A 13,943-nucleotide genomic window follows, 5' to 3' on the forward strand; every position below is an offset into this window, starting at 1 on the left:
AATTGTTAGAGGAGAAAGGCAATCAACCTATGATTTGTAAAGTCATATTCAAGACATATACCATGTTATTCTCATGGCATTATTTCAGTTTTTCTCAAGAATCAAGAAAACATCCATGTAAAAAAAAATAAACATTTTTTGGGGGAAATAAAATTCCAAAAACAATTTTGATTTTTAAAATTGAGATTAGTTCAGCTGCTAGTAATACTATTCTTAGACTAAAAATGAATGCATTAACTTTCCTTGGTAATGAGGTTAAATCAGTTAACTGTATTATTTCACACAGGAAAACTAGATAGAAAATAGGAACAATAGTTTCAACAATAATTTTGAAATATATTTCCACCAAACAACCAAACTGTTGTAATGGCTCTTTATGAGAGTATTAAAAGAAAAAAATGAAACAAAATGGAGAAACTCATCCAAGGGTTTCTGATGAAAAACATGTCAGCAAATGAGAATACTCAGAGAGCCTGTGATCCATAGAGGCTTACTTTGTTTCTCATTATCTTTCAATAATCAAGTATATTGCCCAGTTAAAGTTCTGTTATACATCAAAATTTAACTTTTTAAAATTTTCTTTTTCTTCTCTTGAGTTACTGTACCATTGCTGATTTTGTCAGGTTTTAGCTTTGTTAAGCAGAAGTGGTGCAGGGAAATTAATTCTTTCAAGTTCTGATATTACTATGGTCACCATCACCAAGCACAATCAAATAATAAATAAATATCCACTTAAGGGTCTCTTGAAATAAATTATGTTGAACTTCATATTTTCTGAAGATTATTTTTTTTCTCTCTACCTTTACTGCTCTGTTCCATAAAAATTGTTGTAGTTGGAAGGTATAGGAGTTTCAGTTAGGTGACAGGATTGGCACTGCGACTTTTCATTGTTTCAGGATTTGACATAGGGCAAGTAAATTCACTAATGGTTATATTAGTTTCTATTTTACAAAATTCAGAAAATATTTGCCACCCACTTGGCTCTCTTGAGAATACTAAAGATTAATAAGACCATATTTCAAAGTCATTTTCAGAAGCTCTGAAGCTCCTTAGAAGTATAAAATTTTATCAGAAAAAAATTGATTTTTGAAGGTACTACCTGATACTATGATGTATAAAATTTGATTTCATCTGACATATGCAGATATTGTAGTAATTAGAATTGTTCATATTTTTAAATTTAATCTACTATTTAAGATATACCATCTTGAAAACATGTCTTGAATATAGATTTAGTAGGTGACCAGGGCCAATTCAATTAAGATCCGTGCTTCATTCTGGTAATTGAAAATTAACTTCCATTTGTCCTAATTCTCTTACACTGATCCAATCAAGGAAAAGATATTCAAGTGTGGTATTATCAACTCTCTAAATAGATTCCTCATTTTTAATTGATTTTTACTTAAACTAGGTTTTTTATTAATGAATATAACAAAGAATTCTTGATTCTTTTTAGTTTATGCATAGTAATATGGTCTGTTCTAAAATGAGAATAGCCCATTTCTGTTTATAATTCTTAATACCATCTAACTTTTGCTGGGAATACCATCTATCTTAATATGATAAGTCTTGTGATTTAAAAAAAAATCATTGGCATATAATCAAAAGATACAGGGATAGTAGTTCTGTTGGTTATATGCTTTGTATCAATTTTTATCCTATGAATAATAGCCTTTCATATCATATCTTAGAATTAAATTAAGAGAGAAGTGTTTTTTTCAAGAAACAACAGATGTTGATGAGGATGTGGAGAAAGGGGAACCCTCTTATATTATTAGTGGGAATGCAGACTGATGCAGCCACTCTGGAAAATAGTACGGAAGTTCTACAAAAAGTCAAAAACAGAACTACCTTATAATCCAGCAATTGCATTACCAGGTATTTACCCAAAGAATACAAAAATGCTAATTTGAAGGTATACATACACCTCGATGTTTATAGCAATGTTATCTGCAATTGCCAAATTATGGAGAGAGCGCAAATGTCCATTGACTGATAAATGGATGTAGAAGCTGTGATATATCTCTATCTTTATCTCTATCTCTATCTTATCTCTGTCTCTATCATCTATCTATCATCTCTATCCCTATTTCTATATACATACTTACATACAGTGGAATATTAGCTATGAAAAAGAACAAAATCTTGCCATTTGCAATGGATGTGTATGGAGATAGACAGTATTATGCAAAGTGAAATGAGCCAGTTAGAGAAAGGCAAATACCATATGATTTCACTCATATGTGGAGTTTAAGAAACAAATTATCAAAAAAAGACACATGCAAACCAAGAGACAGACTCTTAACTATAGAAAACAAATTGTTGGTTACCAGAGAGAAAATTAAGAAATGAGGTTTGCATGGGGATGGATTAAATAGGTGATAAGGATTAAGGAGTGCACCTATCATGACGAGCACGGGGGATGTGTGTGGTTAAGTCACTAAATTGTACACCTAAAACTAGTATTACATTGTATGTTAATAACTTGAATTTAAATAAAAACTTTTAAAAAATATTTTTAATCCTATTGTCATTTAAACATTGGTAATTTTATTTTACCTTAATACTAATGGGAAGGACCTTTTTCAGTTATACATCAAATATTTTATAAATCAGATAAAATTATTTTGTGTTGTTATGTGTGTGTATATATATATATATATATACACATAAATGAAACTGTAAAATGGAATCAATTTATAGAGCATGGTAGGCATGTTCATTACTCGAGTCATAATATTACTAAAAATTCAGTATTTTGTCTTATAGAACTTAACATCTATATTGTTATCTTTCTACCCATAAATAGGATAATTGGCAAATTAAAATTGATTACTGGATATTTTGCATTTGTAGTTACAGTGTTAAGAAATGAGGTTGCAAATGATAAATTATGAATTACGAGTTTGGTTGGTAAATGGGTAATAGTCTTATGGGATTTATCAATTTATGGAGCATTCATTCAGTCACTCAGCATTTATGTTGATATAGTTATTTCAAATTGTTTTAGAACTTTTACTAACATCATAGAAATAATTTTGTTTTATTCATAAATGAATAGTATAAATATAAACATAAAATTCATTTTCATTAGTCTAAATTAAAGAGGGAAATAGTATATTTGCAATCAGTATAGGTTAGACCATTAAATGTTGTATAACCAATGAAAACACATTAGAAAAATTTAATGAAGAGATTATTAAATGAGGTGCATCCCATTATAAAGCAATCTACTCTTATTGCATCAAGTTTTAATTCATAAGTGTGTAAATGATTTTGTGATTGATCCAGCTCAGGTAAAGTAAAATTTTAGCTAAGTGGAAAAGGTCTTAAACATTTCTTCATTGCTTATATTGACCTGTTTTTGGACATTTAGAGGAGGGAAATTCTCAGCAAATTTAAAAAGAAAATGAATGAAAATATCGAGTATAGAGAACTGGGGGGTCTCATACAATGTGGTGGAAGTATAAGTTGATATCAGTGATTCTCAAGGGCAGGCTGACAGAATGTTTCAAATATATATGCCATTTAACCCCAAAATCCAATTTTGGGGATTACCCTAGGGAAATAATTAATGGTATACCCCAAATTTAAGTATCAAGGAAGTTCACCAAAGAACACTAGTAATGAAAGTTTAAAAATGTACTAAATGAAAGAAAAATGGGGTTTAGTTAATTCTCCTAGATCAAATGGATGGAGTCCTATGAAAATTTTAAACATGGTATATATATTTAAACCTGGTAATAAGATAAGATTTATTTGATTAATCATTTCACAAATATGCACTGAGGGTCATTTAATAAATATGCATTGAGTCTTTTTTGTATTCACCACTATTCCAGGGCCTTGAACAAAATATAAACATTATTGTTTCATAGAGCTTAATTTGAGGTATAAGAGACATTTAATAGAATAGAAGAAATAGATCAATAGATCTATAGATGAAAGCAAAGAAAAAATAAACAAAGAGAGAAAAGAAGAAAGAAAAAAGAATGAATACCAGGTGGTTATAAATGCTATGAAGAAAGATGAGAGAGAGAAGGAAGATGGAGTTCAGAGTGGGTTGAGTATAGTTTCAAAGAATTTTTTTTTTTTTAAAGATTTTGTTTATTTATTTATTTGACAGAGCAAGAGATCACAAGTAGGCAGAGAGGCAGGCACAGAGAGGGGGGAAGCAGGCTCCCTGCCGAGCAGAGAGCCCGATATGGCGCTCAATCCCAGGACCCCGAGATCATGACCTGAGCCGAAGGCAGAGTCTTAATCCACTGAGCCACCACATGTCCCTAGTTTCAAAGAATGTTATCAGAGAGGCCTCACTGAAAAATAATATATAAGTAACCTCCTTCAGTTTGTTAAAGATTTTGTTTTGCTTTTGTTTGTTTCCTCTAAATGAATGTACATTGCTTTATAGTAAATAAAACTTATTTTAAGATTTTTAAATGAAGAAAAACAATTGAAGCTTAAAGCATGATTTTTATTTTTAAATGAATGGAAGATTCCACACCGTGTGTGGCATGTAAGACCATATTGGAAGGCCGAACATAAGAGGTATTGAGACTTACTTTATGTTGAAAGTATAGATCATTTTTCATGAAAATAACATTGTGATTTCTGCATCACATTCCCACAGGAATTTATTTCAGGAAACAAATATATTTTATCTTGAAAGTTAATTGAACATATACCATGCAGGTAGTTTTGTTCACCTTTTCAATAAACATAAGTAATACCTTTGACATAAAAGTCAGTGTAGTGTAAAAACTAATTATTTATTCTATTTTCTCAGTGGCTTGTAATATGATAGCCTCAGAAATGCTATAGAGTTCATTAAAATGCAGTTTATCCCTTTTGCTGGGTACTGTTAATCTAGTGCAGTAAATACATAATTTTTGTTGTTGCTTTTCTATAGCTTACAGAAATGCTTTTGAGATGTTAAAATGCAAGGTAATTCTGAGTATACACAAAAATAGATAAAAGATCAGTTTTGAGGATTTGTTGATTCTGTATCTTTATTAAAAATACTGGATGGGTGGCTCATTCAGTTGACTAACGTGAGTTGGGTTCCATGCTGAGCATGGGGCCTGCTTGCGATTCTCTTTCTCCCTGTCCCTCTGCCCCTCCCTGCCTCAAGAAAATGATGGAAATGTTATTATTGAAAATGAACTAATTTTATTATTTTCAATCTCAATTTTGTTTCATTGGGCACTTTATATACATTTCAAATAAATTATTATTTATACATAGTTTGCAAGTGACCTTATTTATTTATTTATTTATGAGTGAGAGAGATTGCTGAGCAGAGAGCCCGCCTTGGGGCTCAGTCCCAGGACCCTGAGATCCTGACTTGAGCTGAAGGCAGAGGTTTAGCTGACGGAGCTGCCCAGTGCCCTTCATATTTATTAACAGATATATATTGTAGGCAAAATTATCTTATGCATAGTACATTGAGTTTTTGGAGTTAGTCACTTTTTGAATACTAAAGAATCTTGAAGACTATGGGAAAAACTTCATTTGAGAAGGAGAGAATAAGTATGCAGGGGCACGGGTAGGAAAGAATTGGTACACAGTATTTAGAACATAAAGGATAATAGAATCAATGTTTGATGTAGAGTTATGGGCTGAAAGTAGAAAATGTTATAAAGGTATACAGAATAATTGATGATATATGTATTTTATATAGACATTATATAGAGGAGAGCTTATCTCAAACATTTTGTGGGTATGACTTTATGTAATGGAGTGAATTATAAATTGATAAAGCAAAGAGGCCACACATTTAAAAAATAATTACATTAGCCTAGAACTAAGAGGGTTAGTTGCAGTATATAAAATAAAAGGAGGCCTTTGGACTTTCAAATTTTTATAGGTAGGAAATTGGCTGAAAAACCACCTAGTTGCAAACACAGGCTACTTTTCATGGAAAAAAAAATGACTTAAGAGAACAGAACCAGAAACACACAAAATGGAGTCATGAAACATATTAGATCAACTCCCAAGGAATTAGGACTGGATCCTAATCCCGGAACTGGCAACATGTACTCTGGTGGATTTGAAATGCCCTGAGACTCTGACTGCTCTGTTCTTCCTGTCTTTCTCCTTTTGAATAGCTGTGCTGTTAGCCTTTATCTTAGTCTGTTCTACCATTAGTCTATAGAATATCTGTGGGGCAGTAAATTGTCTCTTTAGTTCAAGGCCTTTAGGTTGAGAAGAATGGTGTTCAAAGAGTTGTACAGAGGAACTAAATCAGAGGAGTCTGATACCATCTGAACCAGAATTCGATGACAAGATTCTGAACTTCAAATTAATGCCACAATGGGGTGAAATTTGGGAGTTCTCACAGTAGGGTGGTTTGTATTTTATGTATGGGAGATATGAAATGTGGCAAGAGAATGGACTATAGAAGATTGTGTTTTCTAAAGTTTTTGCCATTATATATTTCATGCTATATGTTCTTCACACAGTTCAGAATTGACACTGCTGTTTTTGAGTGCTAGAGTTTATTTCTAATTCCCTGGTGGCCCTTTGGTATTGCTTCTGTAGAGTGTGGCAAAAGAGTTGCTATGTGACTTTTGAGGCTAAATTGTAGAAACTTCATGCACTTCTGGATGGTCCTCTCTGAATACCTGCTTTTGAAACTAGCCATCCTACCAGTGCACAAACCAAGCAGCCAGGGAGAGGTCCGGGAAGAGGAAATGAGGCTCCCAGGCCTAGCTCCCAGCCAACATCCTGCAAGGACTAGCCAGCCTTGTAAGTAAGTGGAAGTGGAAGCAGAACCTTTAGTACTTAGTCAGGCTGCCCCAGCTGACACCCTGTACTGCTGAGATAAACCTTCTCTTCTGAGTCATGCCTAAAGTACAGACTTTTGAGCAAAATAAATCATTATTTTTATTTGAAGCCACTGGTATTGGAGGTAGATTTTTATGTAGCAGTAGATAATCAGAACAATTTCTAAGCAGAGAAAGACAAATGAAGGCAGATAAAGTTAGTGCTAAGTAAAAATATGGAATAATTAGACTGGTGGGCAAGACAAGGCTTCAGTATAGGTCTCAAAGGTGATGTGGTCCAAGAATAAGAAGTTGATATTCTATGCAATTTATTAAGTTGGAGATGTGTTCAGGCCTACAATTGAAGTTGAATCAAGAGTAAGGTTAAGTCCAGGACTAGAAAGGCTTTTAACAGTAATATTAAACTAAGAAATGTTTGATAAAGTAATGTAATAAGATGATCCATGTTCTGATATCATGTAAGAAGGTGAGAGAGAATATTAGAGTTGGGTAAATAATTGCCACACAGAGGAAAATTGCTCAATTTAGATAAATTAATGATTAAAAATGATGAGTTTTATTTGAATGAAAGTTTATAGTTTTCAAAACATTTTACATATATTTCTGGATCATTACAACCATCTTATGAGGTAATGATCACTGTCTATAAAAGGGAGAAAATAGAAAATCAGGTAATTAAAAAGAAAAAATTTGCTTATATTAATACAGATAGAAAATAGTAAACAGGAATAAGACTGAAATGTTTCATTTTTTTTGTTCATTCATTCATTCTTTATAAAAAATACTTTTTGAGCACATCCTATGTTTTAGGCATTACTATGAATAAAGGAGTACTACTCAATCCTTATCCTTAAATATCTTATATCTAGCAAGGGAAAAAAATGTCCACAGATAATTATAATAAAAATCAATTATTAGTGTCCCCTGTGTCATAATTGTTTGCAAAATCACATATAAATTTATTGGTAAATGGATGAATTGATGTTATTTGAGAGTGAAAGTCCAAGATTGGCAAACATTTGAATTACATTATTTTCTTCAAATTAAATCAATGGAAAGAAATAAAAAGCTAAGTACAGTAATATCTATATTATAGAAAGACATTGGAAATAAAATGACTGCAAATGACAATTTGACATAATATACAGAAGTCAATGGAATATAATTTGATGATGAAAATCATAGCATTTTCTACTACAGTGCATGTTTCTTTTTTTTTTTTTTTAAGATTTTATTTATTTATTTGACAGAGATCACAGGTAGGCAGAGAGGCAGGCAAAGGGGGAAGGGGAAGTAGGCCCCCGCTGAGCAGAGAGCCTGACGTGGGGCTCGATCCCAAGATCCTGAGATCATGACCTGAGCTGAAGGCAGAGGCTTTAACCCACTGAGTCACCCAGTAACCCACTGAGTCGCCCCATACAGTGCATGTTTCTTTAATGTGAATTAGCTCATATACTATGTTATTTAAGAATGTGCCAAAGAAATCAATAAAACTCAGAAATTGTCTTGGTTCAAATGCAGTTATGTTTTGAGGCAACAAGTATCAAACTTTCTTATGATTAAAGAGAAAGACTTAACGATATATGAAGAACTTAGGGAAAATAAGCCAGAAAGTACATAATTGTGCCTTTTAGTACTGATTGTTACTAATCTGTTACACTTTTCACCATGTTAAGATTTTGAGCAAGCGGAAAGAACAGATAAAGAGGTTGCAAAGACAGTTCTCTTTGTATTAAAAAATCAAACCAACCACAACACCCTCATAAAACAAAACAAAACACCTCAAAACAAAACAAAACAAAACCTCACAACAAAAATCCTTGACTCACGAAGTCTTCACCTCAGGTCAGATTTTTATTATTATTTGAATTTTTGTTACTGATGAAACTTGTTTTATTAGGAGAGAATGCCCTCAAGAACCTAGTCCTTGAGAAAGAAGCATAATCTCTAGAGTTAAAGGCTGCAAAGAATGGGATGACACTGATGCCAAGTGGAGATTTAACTCCACTTTTTTATTTTTTAAATATTTTATTTGTTTATTTGAAAGACAGAGAGCAGAGTGAGAGAGAGCATAAGCAGAAGGAGAGGGAGAAGCAGACTTCTTACTGGGCAGCGAGCCTGAGGGACTCAGTTCCAGGACCCTGGATCATGACCTGAGCCAAAGGCTCAGAACTCTGTCAATGCACAGGTTTCTAAGTTCCTTTTTGTGTGTGGTAAAATACATATAACATAAAACTGATCATATTAACCATTTTAACAATTTTATTTATTTATTTTTAAGATTTTATTTATTAATTTTAAAGGGAGAGAGCACCTGAGCAGGGGGAGGGCCAGCAGGAGAGAAGCAGACTCTGTGCTGAGTGTGGAGCCTGACCCAGGGCACAATCTCAGGAACCTGAGATCATGACCTGAATCTAAACCAATCTAATCTGATTGAATTCAATCTAATCTAATCTAAGTCTGATGCTTAACCAACTGATGCACCCAGGTGCTTCATTAACCCTTTTTAAAACATATATATTTATTTATTTGAGAGAGAGAAAGAGCATGCGTGGGAGAGAGAATGGGACGGGAGAGAGAATTTCAAGCAGATTCCATGAGGAGCACTGAGTCAGATGTGGGGCTTGATCCCACAACCCTGAGATCATGACCTGAGTTGAAACCAAGAGTCTGAGGATTAACCAACTGTGCTGCCCAGGCACCCCAATTGTCTTAACCATTGTTAAATGTATGGTTCTGTGGTATTAAATACATTCATAGTGTTCTGCAACCATTGCCACAATCCATACTCAGAATTCATTTCATCTTGTATAATTGAAACTCTATAATCAAACAGTAACTCCATGTTACCTCTCCCTGTCCCCAGCCCATAGTATTAGCCTGGGATGGATGAAGGACCCACCATGCTGTGGAGAATGTAAAAAATGATAAGGCAATCTTCATACTTCCTTCCCCAGTATATACTATGAGGAAGTGAATCTTAAGAGAGAAAGAAAAAAGAAATTGGGGGGAAGGGCTAATATTATTTTTATTCTGTTGTAATTTTAATTCTGAATAACACCCAGCTGTGTCACTGGCCAAACTACTACTCTAGATTCAGGTCTGGTTACATATTCACCATAGTTTCTGTACTGTTGGTTGGAAAAGAATCTAAATGTGCCAGGCACAGGTTGTGCTAGTTTGATATATCACTCCAACATGGAAGAGTTTTATTGAAAATAATGTGATATTAATATTAGGATAAGGGGAGAGGATTAGGGGGAAAGGAAGGAAAGATGGGATGGGAAGGAGGAAGATAGATTTTCTTGACCTGGTTGAATGGTAGTAAAGTGTAAAGTGTAGAAATGTGTGTGTTTGTTGGAGAGAGGATGTTTCTTCTAAGCACAGGGAATATAATCATAGAAATTAGGAAAATCAAAGCATAAACTGTTACTAACTAAACAACAAGAAGGGAAAATTAAGGAAGTAGAAGGAGATAGCAAAACTGAAGATTGTTATAGTCTTGAAGTAGTTCTACTTTTTATATGTGATTACTATAATCTTTGTAGTCAGAAATTATGATTTTACAACTGTTAATTTTATACACATGAATTAGAAAACCTAGTATCTTACTTTAGGTTTAATTGTTTCCATGTAGGATAATGTTACAGTTGAACACATGAAAATATATTTCAGTTAGATATAATGTCCTTTCTCTCTCTCTTTTTAAAAAAGATTTTGTTTATTTATTTGACAGAAAGAGACATAGTGAGAGAGGGAGCACAAGCAGGGGGATTGGGAGAAGGAGAAGCAGGCTTCCCACCGAGCAGGGAACTCAAGGTGTAGGTCTCGATCCCAGGATCCTGAGATCAGATCTGAGGCATGGAAGCCCCTATAATATTCTTTTCAAGCAAGCTATGTCTACTTTTGTAGAGCCAATCCTCTTTGGAAATGCTACAAAACTGTTCTAAAATTAAATTAGAATTCAGACACTTGGAACACAGAAAAACAGCTCTTTTTATAGTAGAAAATATAATAAAAGTTTTAAAATAGTTTAATGTAGGATTATTATATAAAGTTACATAAAATGTAGACAATTCTATGAATTTATTATGTTATGAGACTTTTATATGGTAGCCTTACAAAAAGATTATATTATCCAATTTGTTATACCTACAACTGCATTTCAATTAAAACACTTAACAATTTCCTTGTTCTTTTTGAAATATTTTGAAACCCATTAGTGTGTCAGTGAGTTGACATTGCTCTCCAATTGCAATAGATATCAAGTGATAAAAATTGATTTTTTTGGTACCTTACTTTGAAAAGTCAGCATTGGTTACCTGAATATATTACAATTCCTTTAAAACATTATTCCCATGTTGTTAAAAGTTTTCATTTCTGAGCTTAAGATTATATGTGCAGTTTTTTCTTCACACAGAGTGATTTTCATTTTGAGGAAATGTAATGAAATGTAGAATTCTAAGAAATGATACAATATTAAATATATATTTTAAAAGTCTATTTTTTATACATAAAGCTAAATTATACCAACATAGTTTCAATGTGTCCATCTCTACCCATTTTGGATATCATGTAATTTTTATTATAAATGTATTACAAAGCAATAATGGAAATAACAAATTTATATTTCCAGTGAAACCTCGTGGCTTTACCTACTAATAAAAAAACTGTTACATTAAAAATATTATAGAAGAGTACATAAATTATTAGTTCATATGTCAGTGCATTTTCATAAATTGAACTGTCCATGTAACTATTATCAGATGAAAAAACAGAACACTATAAGCATCCTTAACCCCTCCCGTAACTCTGTCCTAGTCACTAACCATTATTCTGGCTTCTATCATCATTGCTTTATTTTCACTATCTTCAACTTGCGTTAATTGAATAATGAGGTGTATTTTGTTTATGGCTTCTTTCACTCAACCTTATAATTTGTGGCCTATAAACAACGTTGTTTCAGGTGGCAATCATTCTCAACATAAGAATGTGTCACAGGAGCACCTGGCTGACTCAGTCAGTTAAGTGTCTGACTCTTTTTTTTTTTTTAAGATTTTATTTATTTATTTATTGGCAGACACAGATCACAAGTAGGCAGAAAGGCAGGCAGAGAGAGAGGAAGGGAAGCAGGCTCCCCGCTGAGCAGAGAGCCCAATGTAGGGCTCGATCCCAGGACCCTGAGATCATGACCCGAGCCGAAGGCAGAGGCTCAACCCACTGAGCCACCCGGGCGCCCCAAGTGTCTGACTCTTGGTTTCAGCTCAGGTCATAGTCTCATATATCATGGGATAGAGTCCAAAGTCAGGCTCTGTGCACAGCAGAGGGTGTGCTTGAGATTCTTTCCTTCTCCCTCTGCCTCTCCCTGACTCTCACATTCCTTGTCTTTCTCTCTAAAATAAAATAAATATTCAAAAAGAAGATATCACAATTTCTTTATCCATCTTACTCTTTACGGATGAAAATTTGGGTTATTTCCAGTTTAGTGCTCTCATGAGTATTATTAATATTGAATATTGAGTATTGAATAGTTAATAGTGAATATAAATATGCATTTCTCTTAACTGGAGTTTCTGGGTCATAGTGTCTGGTGGATGTGCCATTTTATTAGATCTTACCCAACAGTTTTTCTAAGTAAATGTAGTGATTTATATTCCCACCAGTAATGTATAAGAGTTGCACTTGTTCCACTATCTCACTAATGTGTGGTGGTGTCTGTCTTTTTCATTTGAACCATTTTAGATTTAGGAGCATTTCATTGAGGCCTTATTATCCATTTTCCCAATGACTAATGAAGTTTAACGTTTTTTCATATGTTCCTTGGTCATTTGGATTTTTATTGAGAGTGCTTTTTCGTGTCTCTTTTCTATTCATCTATTACGTTATTTTTATTATTGATTAGTAGTTCTTAATATATTATGGTTATATTTCGTAGTTATACATTCTGTAAATACTATCTCTTTCTGATTCATTTTTCAGTTTCTTAGTGATTTCTATTAATAAATGTAACTTCTCAATTTTAATATTGAATTTACTAATCTTTTCCTTAAAGTCACTGCTTTTATATCTCATTTAAGAATTATTTCCGGGGCACCTGGGTGGCTCAGTGGGTTAAGCCGCTGCCTTCGGCTCAGGTCATGATCTCAGGGTCCTGGGATCGAGTCCCGCATCGGGCTCTCTGCTCAGCAGGGAGCCTGCTTCCCTCTCTCTCTCTCTGTCTGCCTCTCCATCTACTTGTGATTTCTCTCTGTCAAATAAATAAATAAAATCTTAAAAAAAAAGAATTATTTCTGTATCATCGTTCTTAAATAATTTCATATACATTTTGTTGCTTTGTTTTTCACAATTAGATCTATAATATTATCTCAAGGATTGTTCTACATCACATGTATTTATGAATGAGCTTAGCCTGCAATATTCCTTTCTTGAATTTTCCTTGTCAGTCATTGTTGTCAGATTTTGTTTGTTCCTTCTGGTTTTAAGAAAAAGGGTTTTGGAAAGTTTTTAATTAATTATTCCTGTATTTGTAAGTAGGTAGTTTCAAAATCTCACTGGTTTATAGCAATAGCATTTATTTATTTTTTGCCTCTTCCTTTTGCTTTTAGTATTTTTGGTATCATTCAGTTCTACACTTATCCTAATTTACATTATAATATGTACTTTGACCTATGTTATTTAAAACTATATTTAAATTTTTCAAATGTTTATAACTAAATGTTTCAAATAGTTTATAACTATTAAAAATATAATTTTTATAGTTATTAACTAAGTTTTAAATTTTGTAAGTCAAGAAATGTTATTTACATACTACCCAGTTTTTGAAATCTCTTTAAACTTGTTTTATAGCCTAATACATAGTATTTTAGTAAATATTTCTCTTATACTTATAAATGTGTATTTGTCAATATTTGCATGTAATGCTATAGATGTCAGCTAGACCAAGGTTATTTATTAATTGAGTTTTTCATTTCTTCTCTATCTTGTTTAATGTATTAATTATTTTGAGTGGTATGTCATAAAAACCCACTATAATGATGTATTTTACAATTACTCCTCATGGTCTGTTTAACTTTAACTTAAAAATTTTTGAATCAATACCATTATAGGTGACTACATACTATAGACTTCTGTTGAACTGAATGTTCTGTCATATTATAA

The 13,943-nt window shown here is 32.8% G+C and overlaps 1 protein-coding gene across 1 annotated transcript in view; it reads left to right on the forward strand.

The window, feature by feature from the left end:
• Nucleotides 1–13,943, forward strand: part of STPG2 (sperm tail PG-rich repeat containing 2) — a 345,708-nt gene that overhangs the window by 258,388 nt on the left and 73,377 nt on the right. The gene's annotated exons all lie outside the window — the stretch shown is intronic.

The sequence above is a fragment of the Neovison vison genome, chromosome 11 (assembly GCF_020171115.1).
Source record: "Neovison vison isolate M4711 chromosome 11, ASM_NN_V1, whole genome shotgun sequence".
Taxonomy (NCBI): Eukaryota; Metazoa; Chordata; class Mammalia; order Carnivora; family Mustelidae; genus Neogale; species Neogale vison.